This window comes from Dendrobates tinctorius, unplaced genomic scaffold (genome assembly GCF_039654945.1).
Source record: "Dendrobates tinctorius isolate UK_male_01 unplaced genomic scaffold, ASM3965494v1 ptg000064l, whole genome shotgun sequence".
NCBI lineage: Eukaryota > Metazoa > Chordata > Amphibia > Anura > Dendrobatidae > Dendrobates > Dendrobates tinctorius.
Window position 1 is genome coordinate 41,499,597 of NW_027361732.1, and position 22,465 is coordinate 41,522,061.

General features: G+C 40.9%; 1 protein-coding gene across 1 annotated transcript in view; it reads right to left on the reverse strand.

Annotated features, from left to right (window-relative positions):
- The window catches only part of LOC141094615 (uncharacterized), a 142,570-nt gene that overhangs the window by 76,794 nt on the left and 43,311 nt on the right, over positions 1-22,465 (reverse strand). The gene's annotated exons all lie outside the window — the stretch shown is intronic.

Consider the following 22,465-nt stretch of genomic DNA (forward strand, 5'->3'; position numbering starts at 1 on the left):
GCAGACCCTTCCTGGTGAGACCGCCACCACCTTTCGGGCTGCCTGACCGTAATATTGCAATTTGCAGAAATGTATTTCAAAACATTCAGCAAAGCTGTCAAATTTTCAATTTCAAGCAATTTTCTCATATCTACCAAGCATCCATCCTCCTCATGATGTGTTTGAGTATATATTCATTAGCATATTGCACCTATGCTATCTCTATCATATACTGAGCTATTGGAACTTCTTGAATCCTACAGAAAATTTGCATTTTATCCATGTACCTTGTATTAAGCGCGGTATATTTACAATTGTAATTATATTGCACTTTATCATCTTTGCAAAATAATTGTATTGATAATATGTTCTGATCATAACTGGTCAGAAAATACAAACTGTTTTCAAACTTTAAAAAATGACAGGACATGCAAAGAAGGGATATCCACTACTTTTTCAATCTAATAAGAGCACATAATTGTCTAAAAAAGTAAATAATGCAAATTCACATATGCTTACCAAATATTAGCAAATAAATTTGCAAGACCCTATTCCCGCTGTCATGTCAGTACTCCCTGGCAGCAAAACAGGAGCCATGTGAATTGTCTCCTACCTGCTGGCACCCATGGCTCTTTTTTATTGATCAGCTATCATTGCAGTGTGATACACAAATGACAATGTACCAGGCTGGCAAATCAAATGAGGAGCTGGGGATGCCAGGAAGTAGGAGACAGTATGGAAGGCTTTCCTTTCAGCCATGCTTATATGATCACTAGACCAGAATTTTGATAATAGATTTACTCATCTTTAAAACTTATTTTCTCACCTATACCCACCATTCCCACCACTTCTCTTGTAATGCTGTCTGGGTGCTGCACCAATATCCTTTTTTTTTCTTCTAGATAAATGCCTCCTTTTCAAGTCTTACAAACAAGTAACAACTGCTGTCAAACATAGAGGTCACATATCAATGCCCAATCTTAAAGAAGGACTTTCAGTAGACAAGAAAGAGACCTGGGTAGTGGTTTAAGGCAAGTGTTAGGGGATGATGATCTCAATGAAAACCTCAGCTAATAAACTTTTCATATTTTTAGCTAAATAGATCGCTTTCTCAGATCGTTCTATTTAAGGTAGAATATAGTATATGATATTTCATGTTATTGTAAACTCTTGAAGCCACAAATACAGTTTATAAATAGGTTCTTTAGCCCCTTCATCAGTCAAGGCATCAAAATAATCTTCAGATTCTGCTAGCAATCATAATAATAATTTTCACTTCATCTATATTGTTTAGGATGTAAGGAGCACCATTTCTCCTTGAAGAGAGCAACATGCCTTGCTGGTATGTCAGTGTGAGGAGACCAATAAGCCTTGCAATACTCCTCAGGGAAAATAAATATGCAAATTGCCTCTTCACAGAGGAAAAGGACTCGAACTTTAGTACCATCTATTGAAATTAGCAAGCCTAAAACTGAATATCAACCCTTTAATGAGCCTTGACTCAAGTTTAATAGGTGTCACTAGAGGTCAGGTCCTCTTCCTCTAGGTAGAGGCGATTTGCAAATCTATATTGTTTAGAAAGTGGCAAGATAAAATAAGGAGCCAATGAAGTACAAAAGGATTCTATTACTTTTTGCATTTGTCTCGCATTTCAAACACATCCTACATTTTTAATTTACGCCTTCTTATCCTGAATGCATGTATGATATTAAATTACTGTTACTTAGTGTATACCAGAAATTTTTAAACATGCTGCAGCATTGTGACATTATTTTTTTATTTACTGATGATAGCTTTATTTGCATGTTTAATGCCGATCTTATCTTTGTAATTAATTGCTTGGCATTTTCCCAAGCTTCCTTCTTCTATATTGTTTAGGATCTAATGACTAACATTTCTCATTGTAGAGAGCAACATGCCTTGCTGGCATGTCAGTGCGAGGAGACTTATAAGCCCTGCAATGCTCCTCTGGGAAATTAAATATGCAAATTGCCTCTTCAGAGAGAAAGAGGACTACAACTCTAGCGCCATCTATTGGAAGTAGCAATCCTAAAACTCAATATCAACCCTTTTTATGAGCTTTGCCATATGACTCAAGTCCAATAGGTGGCACTAGAGTTCAGATCCTCTTCCTCTAGGTAGAGGCCATTTGCAAATCTATATAGTTTAGAAAGTCTCAATATAAGCTAAGGAACCAATGAAGTATAAATGGATTCTATATTCTTTTTGCATTTATCTCGCATATCAAACACATGCTACATTATTAGTTTAGACATCTTATCCTGAGTGTATGTATAATGTTAATTGACTGTTACTTATACCAAAATTTTTCTACATTCTGCTGCATTGTGACACTTTTTTTTACCTACCACTGATCCTTTTATTTGCATGTTTAATGACGATCTTATCTTTGTAATTAATTGCTTGGCATTTTCCCAAGCTTCCTTCTCAATATTTTCATTCATCGAACTGTTAATCATAGTTTTATGTACAGTAAGATTAATAACACCAAAAGATTAACTGATCTGCAAGCAAGTATAATGGGTTTCTAGTTTAAGAAGCATTTCATAAGAAAATATTTAGAAGATATTCATGACAGAAATACGCTAAGTTAATCAATTTTAGATTTAATTTGAGAAAGTTTATAGTGTTTTTTATTACAACGCAGTTGTCTACATAGTCATATGATTGCTTATTTTTTTGGAGACAAGTTATCATTTTGCAGGACACTATTCTTCTAACCATATAATACACTGAAAAAATTAGAAAAATTTCCAAGTGTGATGAAATGGTCAAAAAAATGCAACTCCACCATTGTTTTTTCAGTTTTTTTACAGCTTTTATTACATGGCAAAAATTACCATGATTCTTCAGGTAGGTATTATTTTGACAATATTATATTCACAGTGAAATGTATTTATATGTTAGTGGTTAAAAGTATGATTTGTAGTACCATTTTCTGAGACCATTATCTTTATTCCATTTGATAGAGTTTGTGAGTTTTTTTAGAAGCTGTTGCTTTTGTTGGTACCATTTTGAAGCATATACAGTTTGATTGCTTTGTGTTTCATTTATAGTGAGTTGCGGTAGCTATTATTATTATTATTATTATTATTATTATTATTACTTCTCTACTTTTGGATTGAAAAAAGGAGGATTTACATTTTTATTTGTTTCCTATTTGTTGTTTTTTTCCATTTTTTAAAATTATTTTTCACTCATTTGATTGTTTGTACTATATACTCCCTCTAGGTCAAAACGCGTTGGTTGGAGACCACCAGAGACCCCATCTGCCTGTATGTCCTTATCCACACTTTTTTCTGTTTGATTTTAAGAATTTACAATAAATGATGTATTTTTAACTGAAGACCAGCGCTGGAGATTCCATCCTTTATTTTGCTTCAGTCAACACCCCTGATCAAGGTGACTCCGTGCGCAGGAGGATTATGGATCGCAACCGAGACTGGTGAGCTGACCTCCCTTCATTTTCCCTATCCTTCTATAATTATATTTATGATCTAGTCCTGCTCCCTTACTCTATAGTTGTTGTGGACGCTTGTAAACACTAATTCTATGGACATGGATTTGGACAGAAATACGCAGCATACCTTTGCAGCCATTTTTGACTCTACAGATGATGTTACTAATGTGAGCAGTGGGGTCTCTCAGGTAGAGTCTTTAGAAAACCTTTTTAATAAACTGGAAAATCGGAAAAATAAGGAAACCAGATTATGGTGGGACATGACCTCTCTAAAATCTTATCTGACGAAAAAACTTATCCCTAGGGGATTGAGACTGAATAAAAGGCCTACCTTCATCTACTCAGACACTTTCAGATTAGAGTGGGAGCAGATTCTTACACAAAGTTCTTTCAAATTAATGGAGTTGATAATTAAATATGAGGAACTGGAGATGACTTGTGTTAAAGAAGAGATCACTAAGATGCAGACTTCTCTGAACAAACACAATAATGTGAAAGACTGACAAATTTAATTCAAGAATGAAAAAAATCTTTCCAAACTGGAAGAATATATTGCAGATATAAAACGCAGTAAATTCACAAGAGACAAACGCGACTTTGAATTGAACCAGGTCTATTCCTGGAAGAAAAGCCGTCCTTTTCAAGAAGGTAAAAAACGATATCAGCATGGTTTTTCAGGCTTTCACCATAGAGATCGCAGGGTCAGCTTCACCAGGTCTCATGATTCAACAGTGTCTTCCAGTTATTATTATTATTATTATTATTTATTGTTATAGCGCCATTTATTCCATGGCGCTTTACATGTGAGGAGGGGTATACATAAAAACAAGTACAATAATCTTAAACAATACAAGTCATAACTGGTACAGGAGTTGAGAGGACCCTGCCCGCGAGGGCTCACAATCTTCAAGGGATGGGTGATAATACAGTAGGCGAGGGTAGAGCTGGTCGTGCAGCGGTTTGGTCGATCGGTGGTTACTGCAGGTTATAGGCTTGTCGGAAGAGGTGGGTCTTCAGGCTCTTTTTGAAGGTTTCGATGGTAGGTGAGAGTCTGATATGTTGTGGTAGAGAGTTCCAGAGTAGGGGTGATGCGCGAGAGAAATCTTGTATGCGATTGTGGGAAGAGGAGATAAGAGGGGAGTAAAGAAGGAGATCTTGTGAGGATCGGAGGTTGCGTGCAGGAAAGTACCGGGAGACGAGGTCACAGATGTATGGAGGAGACAGGTTGTGGATTGCTTTGTATGTCATGGTTAGGGTTTTGTAATGGAGTCTCTGGGCAATTGGGAGCCAGTGAAGGGATTGACAGAGGGGAGAAGCTGGGGAATAGCGGGGGGACAGGTGGATTAGTCGGGCAGCAGAGTTTAGAATAGATTGGAGGGGTGCGAGTGTGTTTGAGGGGAGGCCACAGAGCATGAGGTTGCAGTAGTCAAGGCGAGAGATGATGAGGGCATGGACTAGGGTTTTTGCAGATTCTTGGGTGAGGAATGAAAGGATGCGTGAAATATTTTTGAGTTGAAGTCGGCAGGAAGTGGAAAGGGTTTGGATATGTGGTTTGAAGGAGAGATCAGCGTCAAGGATTACTCCGAGGCAGCGAGCTTGTGGGACTGGGGAGAGTGGGCAGTCATTTACTGTAATTGATAGGTTCGTAGGGGGGGTCACGTGAGATGGGGGAAAGATGATGAATTCTGTTTTGTCCATGTTGAGTTTCAGATATCTAGTGGAGAAGAAGGATGAAATAGTGGACAGACATTGAGGGATTCTGGTTAGTAGGGAGGTGATATCTGGTCCAGAGATGTAGATCTGTGTCATCAGCATAAAGATGATACTGAAAGCCATGAGATTCTATGAGCTGTCCCAGGCCAAAGGTGTAAATAGAGAACAGCAGGGGCCCAAGGACTGAACCTTGTGGGACTCCGACAGATAGGGGGCGAGGTGAGGAGGTGGTGAGTGGGAGACGCTGAATGTCCGGTCTGTTAGGTATGATGAGATCCAGGAGAGGGCCAAGTCTGTGATGCCGAGGGATGAGAGGGTCTGTAATAATAGGGAATGGTCCACTGTGTCAAAGGCAGCCGACAGGTCCAGGAGGAGGAGGACAGAGTAGTGTCGCTTGCTCTTGGCAGTTAAGAGGTCATTGGTGACCTTAGTAAGGGCAGTTTCAGTGGAGTGGTGTGACCGGAAGCCAGATTGTAAGCGGTCGAAGAGGGAGCAAGAAGAGAGATGGGAGGACAGTTCAAGGTAGACGTGTTGTTCCAGTAGCTTGGAGGCGTATGGGAGAAGTGATATAGGGCGATAGCTAGATACAGAGGATGGGTCAAGAGAGGGCTTTTTGAGGATAGGTGTGATGGAGGCATGTTTAAAGCTTGAGGGGAAAACACCAGTTGTTAGTGACAGGTTGAAGAGATGGGTTAGGGTTGGGATGAAGACTGTGGTGAGGTTTGGGATGAAGTGGGATGGGATCGGGTCGAGTGCACAGGTGGTGAGATGTGATCTTGAGAGTAGAGTGGAGAGTCGATCTTCTGTGATGGTGGAGAAGTTGGTTTTGAAGGTGGAGGGCTGGGAAGTCGGGAGGAAGGGCTCTGGGGGTTGTTGACCAAAACTGTCCCTGATGTTATCAATTTTCTGCTTGAAAAATGAGGCAAAGTCTTCAGCTGAGATGAGTGGGGAGGGAGGAGGTGCTGGGGGGCGGAGGAGAGAATTGAAGGTGTTGAATAACTGTTTAGGGTTGTGAGACAGGGAGGATATGAGAGATGAGAAGTAGGTTTGTTTAGCTGTGGCGAGTGTGGTCTTGAAAGTAGTGAGGGACTGTTTGAATGCGATGAAGTGCTTGTTGGAGTGGGATCTTTTCCATCTGCGCTCAGCAGCCCTGGAAGCTCGCCTCAGCTCTTTGGTCAGGCTGGTGTGCCAGGGCTGTCTGTTGATTTTGCGAGTTTTGGTATGTGTAAGTGGGGCAGCGGATTCCAAAGCTACAGCTATTGTGGTGTTATATAGAGCGACAGCGTCATCCGCATTGTGTAAGGAACTTATATCTGTAAGAGGGAGGAGGGATTCAGAGAATGAGTGTAGGTCAAGGTGTTTAAGATTCCTGCGAGGGTGTGAAAGTTTGTGGGGTGGGGATTGTAGACATGGAGTGAAGAGGGAAGAGAATGTGAGCAGGTTGTGGTCAGAGAGAGGAAGAGGTGAGTTAGAGAGGTTAGATAGGGAGCAGAGGCGGGTGAAGATGAGGTCCAGTGTGTGGCCATCTTTGTGGGTGGCTGTAGAAGACCATTGAGTGAGGCCGAAGGAGGAAGTGAGAGATAGAAGTTTAGTGGCAGCTGAGAGGGAAGTGTCAATGGGGATGTTGAAGTCGCCCGTGATGATAGTAGGGATGTCCGCGGAAAGGAAATGAAGTAACCAGGTGGTGAAGTGGTCAAAGAAGGTGGTGGCTGGCCCTGGGGGGCGGTAGATGACAGCCAGTTGGAGGTTGGAGGGGGAGTAGATGCGCACAGAGTGCACCTCAAAGGAAGGGAGGGTAACAGAGGGTGGCAGTGGGATTGGGGTGAAGGAGCAGGTATCTGACAGGTGAAACCAACTCCTCCACCATGTTTGCTGCTGGGGCGGGGGGTGTGAGAAAGGTGGAAGCCGCCATACGAAAGTGCAGCAGGAGAGGCTGTGTCAGAAGGGGTGAGCCAGGTTTCGGTGATGGCGAGGAAGGAGAGTTTGGTAGTAACAAAAAGATCATGGATGTAGGAAAGCTTGTTGCAGACAGAGCGAGCGTTCCACAGAGCTCCTGTTAGTGGGACTGGGGAAGCGGGGGCTGGGTGAATGGGTATAAGGTTGGAGAGGTTACGGAAGGTTGTGATAGAGTGTGGATGGGAGGTAGAAATGACTGTGGGAATGTGGTGAGGAGGACCAGGATTTGGGGAGATATCGCCAGCAGTGAGAAGGAGCAGAGAAAGTGTTAGCAGGTGGGAGCAGGAGAGGGCATGAGGGGGCTGTCTGTGTTTGGAGACAGAGGATTGTATGTTAAGGAACAGTTTTGAGGCGGAGGTGAGGTGGATGGGGAGGATTGAAGAAGAGATGAACAGTTCCTTACTAGGAGTAGGGATTAGGGGAATTAGCAGAAAGTGAAGGATTATTGGGGTGAAAGTGAAAACAAACAGAAACATTGTTTACAGTGACTGTGTCCAGTTACCTTCAGTTCCCTTCTGGTTCAATTCTGGTTTTAATTCTTAAATTAAGCTTCACACTTCTAGCACACACTTCTAGCAATCACAATGCAGACTTGTGCTCTGCAATATATGTACAACTAAGTGCAGTCAGGTGTGAAGCAGAGAGGAGTGGTCTCTGCTCATTTTGGTCAGACAATTAAGAGTGGACCAGATGTATATGATCAAGCCAGAGTAAACAAGGTCATAAATAACACTGGGGTAAGCTGGGGTTAGCTGAAAGGCATACCATGTGAATGCTAGGTGCAGAGGCAAGTCTATGTGCAAAGCTGGGTGATGCACTGTGTGTCCTTCATAGACAGACAGCAGGAGAGCTGGGTGGATGGACATACCATGTGAATGCTAGGTGCAGAGGCAAGTCTATGTGCAAAGCTGGGTGATGCACTGTGTGTCCTTCATAGACAGACAGCAGGAGAGCAGGAGAGCTGGGTGGATGGACATACCATGTGAATGCTAGGTGCAGAGGCAAGTCTATGTGCAAAGCTGGGTGATGCACTGTGTGTCCTTCATAGACAGACAGCAGGAGAGCAGGAGAGCTGGGTGGATGGACATACCTGTCGGAAGAATAGAGATGCTTGTTAGAGTGCGATGGTGGCAGGTAGCAGGGCACAGTCTAATCTGTGTTCTAATCTGAATACGTCAGAAGAGTTCTTGGATGCTTCCTTCAACACTAATCATTCTGAGGATATCCGTAGTGATGGAATTATCGTAAGGAGATCAAAAAACGACGGAGAAGAGCGGGGAGGAAACATAAAAAGAAACTACCACTTCAGAAACAGGAGGAGATATCAACATGCCCTGTAATAAATCTTTCAAGCTATATCCTATCAGAAGCTCATATGACTCTCTTGAGCAAAGGCTTGGGATTTAGTCCAGTCAACAAATTTGATATTTATCAGACTCTTCTAGATGTGAATAAGTTTGCCAGAAATTTAACTTTGAAATGTCATTTTGACTACCACTCCACCTCTTCAGAGACCTTGTCACTGTCTGGATCTACAAATATTCCTGAGTTAATTTTTCCCTATGGAAATTTTGTTTTAAAGATCTTATAGGCTATTCCACTCTTAGAGACTTACAATCACATTCCTTACCAAAAAATAGGACTTTAAATGATCTCTTTAAAATGCCCAATCCAGGGTTTTATCCAGTTCAGTCCAGACCTGCTATTCTAGATATATTCCAAGAACTAATAGAGAAAGATTTAGTGGAGCTTGATAAAATAACAGAAATGACATATGACAATTTAACAGCATAAGAGAGAGCAGCTATGAAAGAGTTAAAAGATAATGCTGACATTCTGGTGAGACAGGCAGATAAAGGGGGTGGAGTAGTCGTGCTTAATGCTGGTCTGTATTATTCAGAAAATCTGCGCATTTTGAATGATTCTGCTACCTATTCCAAGATTTCTAGTGATCCCACGTCTAAATTTCAGTGTGATTTGTCAAAATTATTAAACGATGGTTTAGTCACAGGGGCCATAACACAGAAAATTTATGATTATGTTAATATCAAGAACCCTGTGATTCCCATTTATCATGCGTTTCCTAAAATCCACAAGGATTTGTTCCCCCCCCCCTTTAGAACTATAATTTCGGGGATAGGGTCTTTTTCAGAGAAATTGGCAGAGTGGGTTGATCATTACCTACAACCTTTGGTCATTGACCTTCCAGGATATATCAGAGACACCAAAATGTTAATCTCTGCCTTGGATGATTATCATTGGTCACCAGAATATTCATGGATTACCTGTGATGTGGTGGGTTTATACCCGTCCATACCACACAATGTGATTATCTCTAGTCTCACATTCTTTTTGGACAAATATAGCACATATATGGCCGCTTTATAGATGACCTGATTTTGATTTGGAAGGGAGACATCTCAGGGATTAGTGATTTCATTACCTATATTAATATGAATGATTTTAATCTTTCATTTACATTTACAGTGTCGGATTTTTCTATCAGTTATCTGGATGTGACTTTGTCTGTGAATTCTGACAGCCAAAAGGTCTGCGTTTTTCCTTTCAGAAAACCCACAGATACAAATTCAATTTTACAAGCTTATTCTTGTCACCCAAAGCACGTGGTTAAAAACATTCCAGTGGGAGAATTAATTAGGTTAAAAAGAAATTGTAGTTCACCTATAACATTTGCTAAAGAATCAAACAAAACCCTTTCTAGACTTAAGGACAGAGGATATGCTAATTGGATGCTAAGGAAAGCTGATAATATTGTCAGCAGGATCGATAGACACACCCTGCTGAATGAATCTCCTTTGAGCCTTGTACACACTGGAGTTACTGCTAACAAGAAAAAGAATCGCACACGGGCCCCCTGTAATAATTATGACCGTCCTATAGTTAGTTTTTCTACCATGTACAGTCCACAATTCAATAAGATAACGGACATTGTCAAAAAATATTTACCTATTTTACACAATGATAATAAACTTGGTCAAATTCTGGACAATACCCAGATACGATACATAGCCAGGAAAGCTCCTGCTTTGAGCGATATCTTATCCCCCAGTCTTTTTATCAGTAATAGGAGAACTAAAAATAATACTTGGTTGTCATATAAAGGCTTTTCCAAATGTGGACATCATCCCTGTAAAGTCTGCAACTATGTGGTTAAAACCAGCAGATTCACTTCTAGTGTTACTGGCATATCATACCCTATTCAGTCTCACATAAATTGTAATTCAGAAGGAGTAATATATGTTATTGAATGCGTTTTTTGTAACCTACAATATGTAGGCTGTACAATAGGACCTCTTAAAAAGAGAATTAGGAAACACTTGTCAGAAGCTACTAGTAGCAATTATAATATTTCAGCAGTTTCTTATCATTGTAAAACTGTTCATGGAGGTAAAACTGATAGTCTCAAAATTATAGCAATAGAGAAAGTCTATAGATCTACTAGGGGAGGTGATTTCAGGAGAAAATTATTAAATCGTGAATCCTTTTGGATTTTTAAATTAAATACAAGAGTACCATTAGGTCTGAACAAACGACTTGATTTAATATTGCAATTAGATTGATATTTTCTTCTGTATATTTACATTCTACTTAGTCCTATTCAATTCTGGTTATTCTGATAATTTTTGTGATTGTTATTATATTCTTATGATATCTTTTTATTAGGTTTTTTTTTTTTTTTTCCTGTTTTTCCGACTAGTTTTTGTTTCAGCTCCACATTAGGCTGAGTGTTTGCAAGAGTTAACTGGTAGGGATACTCCCTATTTTCATTAATTCTTTTGTCCAACACCTGTGATTTACTAGTTTTTGTACTATTTGTAGTCGTCAGTATTGGTCTAGTGTGAACCATGAGTAAGACCCTCTAGGTCAAAACTCGTTGGTTGGAGACACCAGAGACCCCATCTGCCTGTATGTCCTTATCCACACTTTTTTCTGTTCGATTTTAAGAAGTTACAATAAATGATGTATTTTTAACTGAAGTCCAGCGCTGGAGATTCCATCCTTTTTTTTAGAAGCTGTTGCTTTTGTTGGTACCATTTTGAAGCATATACAGTTTGATTGCTTTGTGTTTCATTTATAGTGAGTTGCGGTAGCTATTATTATTATTATTATTATTATTATTATTATTACTTCTCTACTTTTGGATTGAAAAAAGGAGGATTTACATTTTTATTTGTTTCCTATTTGTTGTTTTTTTCCATTTTTTAAAATTATTTTTCACTCATTTGATTGTTTGTACTATATACTCCAGTTGTAGAGTATATAGTAAAAAAAATCTGAATCCTAGCTACACTGCACATGAAAATACAAACAAGTGAATATATATGTATATGTAATTACTTACCTATATTATACAGTATATACTATGAAAATGTTTTGGACAGCCATGGAAAAGATGATTCAAAGCAATAATGCTTTAAAATCTAGAAGTGTTAACAGTTTTAATAGATTATTTTTATTGATTGGCAAAATGTAAGGTGAACGAACAAACAAAATCTAAATCAAATCAATGTTTGAAGTGATCACCCTTTCCCTTCAATACAGCTTCATAACAAATCACTGCATAGTAATCTATATTATTTTTTATAATTATAGTACAGTAGGGTTTGTATAATTTACAAAAATTTGAAAATACTTTTGTTTCTGTTTTTTTTTTCTGCACAGATTTTTCTAATTGCTGTGTCCTTGTCACACAGGTCATTTTAATTCAATCAGATCGGGATATTTCAGGTAAAGTATGTTGCACATGTGCTCACTGCATGCTCATTTGTCACATTATTGCTCGCTGTCACTTTTGAAGGTAGGTGTCTAGTTGAAGAATGTGTAGCAGCTAGAGGGTCATGGCATTTGCATAAAGCACTAAAATGCTCTTTCTAAAGAGACTAAACATGATGTTTCTGCACTTGCTGAATACAAAATGTGCATGAAGTTCAACTGTCAAGTCTGGAAATTTAGAGTCATGTCTTACAGGTTTACATTTATAAATATATCCATTCATACACGTTTAACGTCTGCTATTTATTTTGTTTGGTTGACAATATAAAACTATATCATCCTCAGTCAAAAGTAAGTAAAGTAAAATAGTTATAAAGATGCTACTTAACAGAATGAAGAATTATATATAGAATAGAGGTTTTTCATATTAAACCATAGCAAAATATTGATCTTTGAATTTAAGTTTTGGTAACAAATTATAATTTAGAATATAAAATAAATAGCCAAAGTTATTTAATTCATAAGGGATAGCTAAGTTATGTTTTTTTATGTTTTTTTAAGAAATAATTACATTTTTCTTCTCGAAAACTCATCCTAATAGGAAATGTGTGTTCTAATTAATCCCTTTTCACTGAATAACCTAAATGTACAATCTGTTTTCATTTGTATATACATGTACATAATGATCTCAGAAGCTGTGTCCATGCAATTTACTGCTGAAATATGGCTGTAATAGTTAAAGGGAATCTGTCACCCCCTGGGACGCTCATAAACCATTCCTATGGGCATACAGGTGATGGAATTTTTATAATAGTCCAACCTGTATGTCTCATAGCTGCTGTCTTGTCACTTATACCCTGCTATGGATATTGGCTCCATTGTTCTTCTGCGCAGGCACTGGCAAATTACTGTAACTGAAGTAGCAGGGACTCACTGACGCCTGCGCAGAAGAACAGTGAAGACACTCCCATTAGATGGGAGGAAATGGTAAACATATTTGCGCTAGTGCAGGGTGCAGGCACGGAATTCTGGTGCCACAACTGCACATGACACAACACTGTGCCATGCATGAGAAGGGGATGGTATGCAAATTAACACAGAAGGCAGAGGTTTTTCCAGGATCCGCATGCCCAGGAGCCTAGAAAAACTGATTAACATAAACGATTAAAAGTCTATTTCTCAGCAACAATACAGCAGCTAAGTGGCATACAGATGGAACTATTTTAACAAATCTATCACCTGCATGCCTATATTATTAGCTGAAAAGCATCCCTGAGTGTGACAGATTTGCTTTAACTACTTCGCGACCCAGCCTGTTTTCACCTTTCTGACCCAACTGTTGTGAGTTCATTTTCCCCTTCACCATTGAGGTCTGATGAACTCCCTTTTCTGGTGAAGGAAGGTAGTGAGGCTGATTACCAAGCACCTGAGCAGGATGATGATGACTGGGTGACTGGAATTGCTGTCTGGATATATGGCAGCCGACGCCCTTCTGCCTTGCTGGTGATTTCTCAGAGGGATTCTAGGAGACCAGTCTGATTCCTGCTCCTCAAAAGCTAAGTTTTCTGCTCTGCTTTTTGCATTTGTGTTTTGGTTTTGTTTTGCCTTATTTTTCTGGATTTCTGCCATTCCCTGCTGGGGTGAACTGAATTCCTTTTTGCGCTGTCTTCAGAAAATACCTGAGTACTTATATAGTCTTTTTGAAGCCTAGCGTCTTCAGGGCTTTTTTCCCTATCAGTCTGTTGGCTCTTGTTTTGATAGGGTTTTGGAGGATTGCAGACAGCAGCTTTTCTATCCTGTCTTATTTAGTTAGCTTGGGCCCCATCATTTGCTCAGCCTATCTTTCTATCTGTGTGAGTGTTTTTTCATCTTGCTTCACCGTCATTATATGTTGGGGGCTGCCTATTGCTTTGGGGTCTGCTCTGGGGCAGTTTAGATTTCCCTTTCTGTCTTTGGGCTATTTAGTTCTCCGGCTGTGATCGAGGGGTCTAGGGCACCGTAGGAACCCCCCACGGCTACTGCTAGTTGTTGTTGATAGGTTCAGGGGTCTGCAATCCGATAGCTGCCAACTTCTCTGGTTTTCTGGACTTAGCTAGTTGTTTTTGCCTCCTACGGTGACTCATTCATAACAGCATCACCAGCCATACCGCAGATCCTAGGGTACTCAATTGCAGGAAAGAATTGTAAAAAAAGTGTGTATATTTTTTCCTCTATATCTCTGAGGCCGTAGGGGGAATTTTTTTTTCTCTCAATGGAGATAAAGCAATTGTCTGATCTTGTGGAGCAGCTCGCTGCGGAAGTGCGGGGAATTTCGCCTACCTTGCTCATTCACATGCTGCTGAACCAAAGATCCCTACTCCTGATGTGTTTTTTGGGGATTGGTCTAAATTTTTGAATTTCAAAAATAATTGAAAATTATTTTTTGCCTTAAAGCCTAACTCGTCAGGGAGCTCCGCGCAGCGGGTTAAAATTGTCATCTCTTTGCTGCGTGGCGATCCTCAGGATTGGGCGGTTTCTTTGAAACCAGATGATCCTATTCTGACTAATGTGAACGCATTTTTTCAAGCCTTGAGGTTGTTGTATGACGAACCTAATGCTATTGATCAGGCTGAAAAGACCCTGTTGGCATTGAGCCAGGGTCGAGATTCTCACAGAATTGTACTGTCAAAAATTCCAAAAGTGGGCGGTCCTTACTACCTGGAATGATAATGCCTTGGTAGCTCTCTTTCGGAAGGGTTTGTCAGAAGCCGTAAAAGATACTATGGTGGGACTTCCTGCTCCCTCTGGTCTTGACGATTCTATGTCATTAGCCATTCAGGTTGATCGGCGTTTACGTGAATGCAGAACTGCAAGAGAGGTGTTGCCACCTGTTGAACAAGTGTCTGAACCTATGCAATGTGATAGAGTTTTGTCCAGGGAGCAACGTCAGGAGTTCAGAAGGCGTAATAAGCTATGTTTTTTTTGTGGAGATGCCTCGCATATTATTTCTGTCTGTCCTAAACGAGAGAAACGTTTTGCACACACGTTTTCTGTGGGTGGTGTTCAACCTAAGTTTCTTCTGGCAATTACTCTGATCTGCTCCCTGTCCACATTTTCCGCCAAGGCTTTTGTGGATTCGGGAGCAGCCCTGAACCTAATGGACTTGGATTTTGCTAAACGTTGTGGATTTCCGATGACACCTCTGCGGACGCCTATCCCTTTGAGGGGGATTGATGCTACTCCTTTGGCGAAGAATAAACCTCAGTTTTGGACCCAGGTGGTAATGCGGGTCGCCCCAGACCAAGAAAATTGCAGATTTTTGGTGTTGCATAATTTGCATGATACCATTGTTCTGGGGTTTCCCTGGTTGCAAATTCTTAATCCAGTTTTGGATTGGAAATCTGTGTCTGTGGTGAGTTGGGGTTGTCGGTGTGCCCTTAGTGAGGCTCCGGTTTTTTCCACCTCTCCTCAGTCGCATGATGTTCCTGACTATTTGGCGGACTTTTATGATGTATTTAGTGAGAATGAGTCTGCGTCTTTGCCTCCTCATAGGAGTTATGACTGTGCAATTGAACTGAGCCCGCGGTGTAAATTTCCCAAGGGTCGGCTCTTCAATTTATCTGTACCCGAGCACGAGGCTATGCGATCCTATAATAAGGAGGTGCTGGAGAAGGGTCATATTAGACCATCCTCTTCACCCTTAGGTGCCGTTTTTTTTCGTGGCCAAAAAGGATGGTTCATTAAGGCCTTGTATTGATTATCGTGCCCTCAACAAAATTACTATTAAATATCAGTATCTGTTACCACTGATTTCGGATCTATTCTCCAGAGTTAAAGGTGCTTGCTGATTTACCAAGCTTGACCTCAGGGGGGCATATAATCTTATCCGCATTAAGCATGGGGATGAATGGAAGACGGCGTTTAATACTCCGGAGGGTTCAGTGACCCCTCCTCAAGGGGGAGGTACTGTTGTGAGTTCATTTTCCCCTTCACCATTGAGGTCTGATGAACTCCCTCTTCTGGTGAAGGAAGGTAGTGAGGCTGATTACAAAGCACCAGAGCAGGATGATGATGACTGGGTGACTGGAATTGCTGACTGGATATTGGGCAGCCGACGCCCTTCTGCCTTGCTGGTGATTTCTCAGAGGGTTTCTAGGAGACCAGTCTGATTCCTGCTCCTCAAAAGCTAAGTTTTCTGCTCTGCTTTTTGCATTTGTGTTTTGGTTTTGTTTTGCCTTGTTTTTCTGGATTTCTGCCATTCCCTGCTGGGGTGAGCTGAATTCCTTTTTGCTCTGTCTTCAGAAAATACCTGAGTACTGATATAGTCTTTTTGAAGCCTAGCGTCTTCAGGGCTTTTTTCCCTATCAGTCTGTTGGCTCTTGTTTTGATAGGGTTTCGGCAGATTGCAGACAGCAGCTTTTCTATCCTGTCTTATTTAGTTAGCTTGGGCCCCATCATTTGCTCAGCCTATCTTTCTATCTGTGTGAGTGTTTTTTCATCTTGCTTCACCGTCATTATATGTTGGGGGCTGCCTATTGCTTTGGGGTCTGCTCTGGGGCAGTTTAGATTTCCCTTTCTGTCTTTAGGCTATTTAGTTCTCCGGCTGTGATCGAGGGGTCTAGGGCACCGTAGGAACCCCCCACGGCTACAGCTAGTTGTTGTTGATAGCTTTAGGGGTCTGCAATCCGATAGCTGCCAACTTCTCTGGTTTTCTGGACTTAGCTAGTATTTCTGTTTTTGCCTCCTATGGTGACTCCGGTGAGCCGGAGAACTAAATAACACCCGACCAATTTTTACAATTCTGATCACTGTCCCTTTATGATGTAAAAGCTCTGGAATGCTTCAATGGATCCCACTGATTCTGAGAATGTTTTCTCCTGACATATTGTACTTTATGATAGCAGTAAAATTTCTTTGATCTGACTTGCGTTTATTTGTGAAAAATATGAAAATTTGGCAAACATTTTGAAAATTTTGCAATTTTCCAACTTTTATTTTTTTATGCCCTTAAATCAGAGAGTCATATTGCACAAAAGAGTTAATAAATAACATTTCCCACATGTCTACTTTACAACTGCACAATTTTGTAGCCAAAATTTTTTATGTTTTTTAAGTTATAAGGGTTAAAAGTTGACCAGCATTTTCTCATTTTTTCAACAAATTTTACAAAACCATTTTTTTAGAGACCACATCACATTTGAAGTGACTTTGAGGAGTGTGCGTGACAGAAAATACCCAAAAGAGACACCATTCTAAAAACTGCCCCCCTCAAAGTGTTCAAAACCACATTCAAGAAGTTTATTAACCCTTCAGGTGCTTCATAGGAATTCTTGGAATGTGGAAGGAAAAAATAAACAGTTACTTTTCTTTCACAAAAATTTTCATTTAGACCTAATTTTTTTTACTTTTGCAAGGGTAACAGGAGAAAGTGGACCATACATTTTGTTGTGCAATTTCTCCTGAGCATGCCAATACCCCATAAGTGAGGGAAATTTACTGTTTGGGCGCACGGCAGAGCTCATAAGGGAAGGAGCGCCATTTGACTTTTTGAATGTAAAATGCTATTGCTGTTTATTTATTAACTGCAGGGTATTTTCTCCCTTTTATTTTATCTTAGGTTTTGTCTATTTACTGGCCAGTGTGAATATGCACCAACATGATGCATGCATACCAATTTCTATTTCAGTTTATCTCTTTAGATTTTTGTGTCTATTGAATTATTAACCTGTTTAGACAGGCCCACCGTGCTTCTGATGCACACATCATGAACATTATTAGATTGTTTTTGTGTGCATAGGTTGTCATTGTTCTCAGTAGGAACTTTCATATTTACACAGGGGGGATGTTTAATGTTTAAGCAAACTAAAGGATCGTTTCAACCAATGAACGAACATTTTGGTAATTCATTGGGTAATTGGCAGCCTGTTGACATTGGTCATTTTTGAGAAATGAAAGATCTTAGCAGTCCTTTTTCCCTATAAGCAGTGTATGCAGTGTAAATAAAGCTTAAGATGAAAGAGCTGCTTAACCCCTTAATGTCCAATGACGGACACAGTCCATCATCAGACATCTCCCCTGCTTTGATGAGGGCTCCACCGCTGAGCCCATATCAAAGCCGGGACATGTCAGCTGTTATGAACAGCTGACATGTGCCCGCAATAGGCGCGAGTGGAATCGCCATCCGCCCGCGCCTATTAACTAGTTAAATCCCGCTGACAGCGGGCATTTAAATAGCGTTTCCGGCCGCCGGGCCGGAAATGATGTCATCGCCGACACCCGTCACATGATCGGGGGTCGGCGTCATGTTGCCTGGACAACCAGAGGTCTCTATGAGACCTCTATGGTTGTTCCAGGCATATGGCTTTCAGCGCCACCCGGTGGTCGGCGCTGAAAGCACAGCAGTAAATCTGCTACATATGGGCGATCTGCTCATCGCCTATATGTAGCAGAACCGATTGGGTTGCGCATGCTTCTAGCCTCCTATGGAGGCTTTTGAAGCATGCCAAAAGCAAAAAAAATGTTTAAAAATAAAAAAATTAAAACAACCTAAAAGTTCAAATCACCCCCCTTTTTGCCCCAATCAAAATAAAACAGTAAAAAAAAATCCCACATACACATAATAGGTATCGCCGCGTTCTTCAGAATGGCCTGATCTATCAATAAAAAAAGCATTAACCCGATCGCTAAATGGCGTAGCGAGAAAAAAATTAAAAACGCCAGAATTACGTTTTTTTGGTTGCCAAGACATTGAATTAAAATGCAATAACAGGCGATCAAAAGAGTGTATCTGCACAAAAGTAGTATCATTAAAAACGTCAGCCCAGCATGGAAAAAATAAGCCCTCACCCGACCCCAGATCATGAAAAATGGAGACGCTACGGGTCTCGGAAAATTGCGCAATTTTTTTGTAGCAAACTTTGGAATTTTTTTTCACCACTTAGATAAAAGAGAGCATAGACATGTTTGGTGTCTATGAACTCGTAATGACCTGGAGAATCATAATGGCAGGTCAGATTTAGCATCTAGTGAACCTAGCAAAAAAGCCAAGCAAAAAACAAGTGTGGGATTGCACTTTTTTGGCAATTTCACCGCACTTGGAATTTTTTTCCCATTTTCAAGTACACAACATGGTAAAACCAATGGTGACATTTAAAAGTGCAACTCGTCCCGCAAAAAATAAGCCCACACATGGCCATATAGACGGAAAAATAAAAAAGTTATGGCTCTGGAAAGAAGGGGAGGGAAAAGTGAAAATGCAAATCCAAAAAAACTACTGATTGTTAAGGGGTTAACAATGCAATGATCTTAGCGTGTTTTAATTTACTGGGGGGTTTTCAGGTTCCCTTTGAAGGTTACCATGGTAGGCATGAGTATGATATGTTGGGGTAGAGAGTTCCAGAGTAGAGGGGATATATTGGAGAAATGTAGTATACGATTGTGGGAATAGGAGATAAGAGGAGAGTAGAGAAGGAGGTCTTGTCAGGATTGGAGGTTGCGTGCAGGTAAGTTCTGGAAGACTAGGTCACAGATGTATGGAAGACAAAGGTTGTGGATTGTTTGTATGCCATGGTTAGAGTTTTGAACTCGAGTCTCTTGGCATTTGGGAGCCAGTGAAGGGATTGACAGATAAGAGAGGCTCAGAAATAGCACGGGGATAGGTGGATTAGTCAGGCAGCAAAGTGTACGACAGATTGAAGAGGTGCAACACTTTTAGAAGGGAGGGCACAAAGCAGAATATTGTAGTAGTTGAGGTGTGGAGGCAATGAGTGCATGGACTAGGGTTTTTGCAGATTCTTATTTAGGAATGTACAGATTCTGGAAATATATTTGAGTTGTAGTCAGCAGGAAGTGAAAATGGCTTGGATATGTGTAATTAAGGAGAGATCAAAGTCCAGGGTTACCCTGAGGCAGCGAGCTTGCTGGATGTCTTCATCTATGCCTTGTAGATGAGGGCCAGAAAGAGAATGTGCTCCAGTGGATTGCAAGATCTGCATCAAATGACCTTTTCCTACCCTTTCTTCCCCCATGTCTCAACTCTCCAACTGCCACCTAAATGTAGGTAACAACAGATGTGCGAGTCTTCAGAGCTGTTCACATATTCTTTTCAATGGCCAGTAGAGGTCTGCTCCAAAGATTCACAAACACAAGAGGAGTTAAGCATGTGCACTGATAAACAAATTTTTTTTCATTTGGATCTGGGGTCAGACGAAGCAGGGTCCGAGCTGAATGCAGAACCTTGTCACCAGATGTTAACCACCATGAGTGGAGGTAATCCTGATGAGATTCAGAAAACTGAAGCACAAGTGAACTGTACTGTGCTGTCCAGGCAGGGAGAGATGGAGGGTGACTCTCAGGATGAGGAGTGGGAGAACAGAAAGGATGACAATAAGGTTGTAGATCCCACTTGTGAACTCAGAGGCACACAGCTGAGTAGCTCAGCAGAGGAGGTGAAGGAAGAGGAAGGGGGGGTTGCAACCATGAAAAACACCGCATCCTTAGCCACAACTCTGTTTGCAGCCAGCAGTGGTCACTGGTATGCAGTTTGCATGCGTGGCAAGGGTTCCTTAGCCTGGGCCTTTTTTGAGACCAAACAGGATGACACAACGTTTTCTGCCAGCTTTGTAAAAATTCACGATTAACATGCATTAGTCTGGGAATCTCACTGTGCTAAAATGTGGCCTGGCAAGCCTGGACAACCACCGTCTACCCTATCAACTGCATATACTGCTTCTTCCTTCTCTGTCATCATGACAAGTGTTCTCACACAGAACTGGCTGCAGAACCTCCACTTGTTTTCCTGCTACTGTCGTGGTGAGTTAGAGCCCATCAGCTGATACGGAAGTGTACATGTCTACTGTTTTTAACAGATATCAAACACCAAGCACATCACATCTTTTTCAATCCACCATAACATCTTCGCTTGCACCTTATTCACAGTCCAGCAGTTTGTCGTGTTCACCCTACTCCACCCTCTCTTAGCACAGTAGCCAGCCCTTGTTCACAAAGTTGTGGTCACATAAAACATTGATTCCTGCTACACATGGCAAAGATAAGAGGCTGAACTTCACCATCTCCAATCTATTGGCCACAGAAATGCTGCTTTTCCACCTGGTGTATGCAGACTTTTTCCATAAGTTAATGCCCATCATAGTTCCCCAGTGCAAGTTGCCCAGTCGCTATAACTTATTTAAGAAAGCTGTGCCTATGCTACACCAGCATATCACAGACAACATCACCTGTTCATTGAAAAAATATATCTCAGCCAAGGTTGCTTTCCACCATTGACACCTGAACGAGCAAGCATGGCGAGGGACGTTACATCTCAGAGACTGTGCACTGGGTTACTCTGGTGGCTGTGAGGGCAGGTGGGCAATGGTCTGCTCCACAAGACTTGGAATCCCCAAGGCTTGTGGGCAACAGGGGTTTGAGAACTAAACTACTAAACACCTAGGGTTGGATAACTAAACCACTATACACCAGAAGATGGAGAACTAAACTACTAGACAACAGGGGTTGGAGAACTAAACTACTAAACACCAAGGGTTGGATAACTAATAGTGATGAGTGAATAGTGAAATTGTCATGATCCAGGATGGGGTTTTGTCTTTATCCCATCCTGGTCAGACAGGGGTTTATTGTATCTGCCTCTCTTTGGTGTTAGATCGGCTATTTAGTTGCCATATGACCTAGGCCAGGCGTCGATGCTAGTTCCGGTCCCTCAGCTATAGCAGCTGACCTAGGTTACTCTGTTAGTAATCGTGTTTCTCTGAATGCATGCCCACTGTTGTGTGTATGACCCTGCTTGTTCCCTGACCTGTGTTTCTATCCTCCTTTTGGTACTGTTTAGCTTGCTCCGGTTTCTGATCCCCTAGCTTGTCTCTGTTTACTTTTCTGTGTTTCCCCCCAGTACCGTGCGCCAATCTGGTTTTGACCAATTGGCTTGTTTCTGACCACGTGCTTGATGTGACCTCTGGTACTTTGTATGACTGCTTGTTGCTGACCCGGCTTTGGACGTTTTTGCTGCCACCTGGTGGTGGCCTTGGCTGCTGCAGTGCAGGCCTGCCCTGGGAGTGTGCAATCTCTCCTCCCCTCTGTTGCCAACAGGTGGAGCACACACAAACCTGCATTGCAGCTGCATGACAGAAATATTCGGATTTGGGAAAATCAGCACAAATAAATACTAATATCCATGTATTCGTACTGGATAACGAATCCAATGCAAATTAATGGGAAAGCTGAATATTTTTCTGCTGGACAAAACAAACAAGTCTGGGGGCATGAGAAAAAGCTGAAAAGGATGGAAAAGAGATAAAACTAAATGGGAACAGCATGGAGAAGATGCCTGCATGCCTTTCTGACTCACATATGGTATCTGGGAATAATGTTGTCAGACAATTGTGCCGGTTTTACAGAATTATAAAAAGACCTACCAAACAATCCTAATTTTTTTTTAAAGAGAAAAAAGCTAAGAAACATTTTTTCTTCATAATTACATATACATAACGCAAAATGAAAATTAAAAAAAATTAAAAAATTGTTCCTCCAATTTAGCATATGTTCACACGAAGCGTTTTGGCTTTAGTTTTTCATTTAACATTTGTGAGGGCACTCTCTCCTACATTT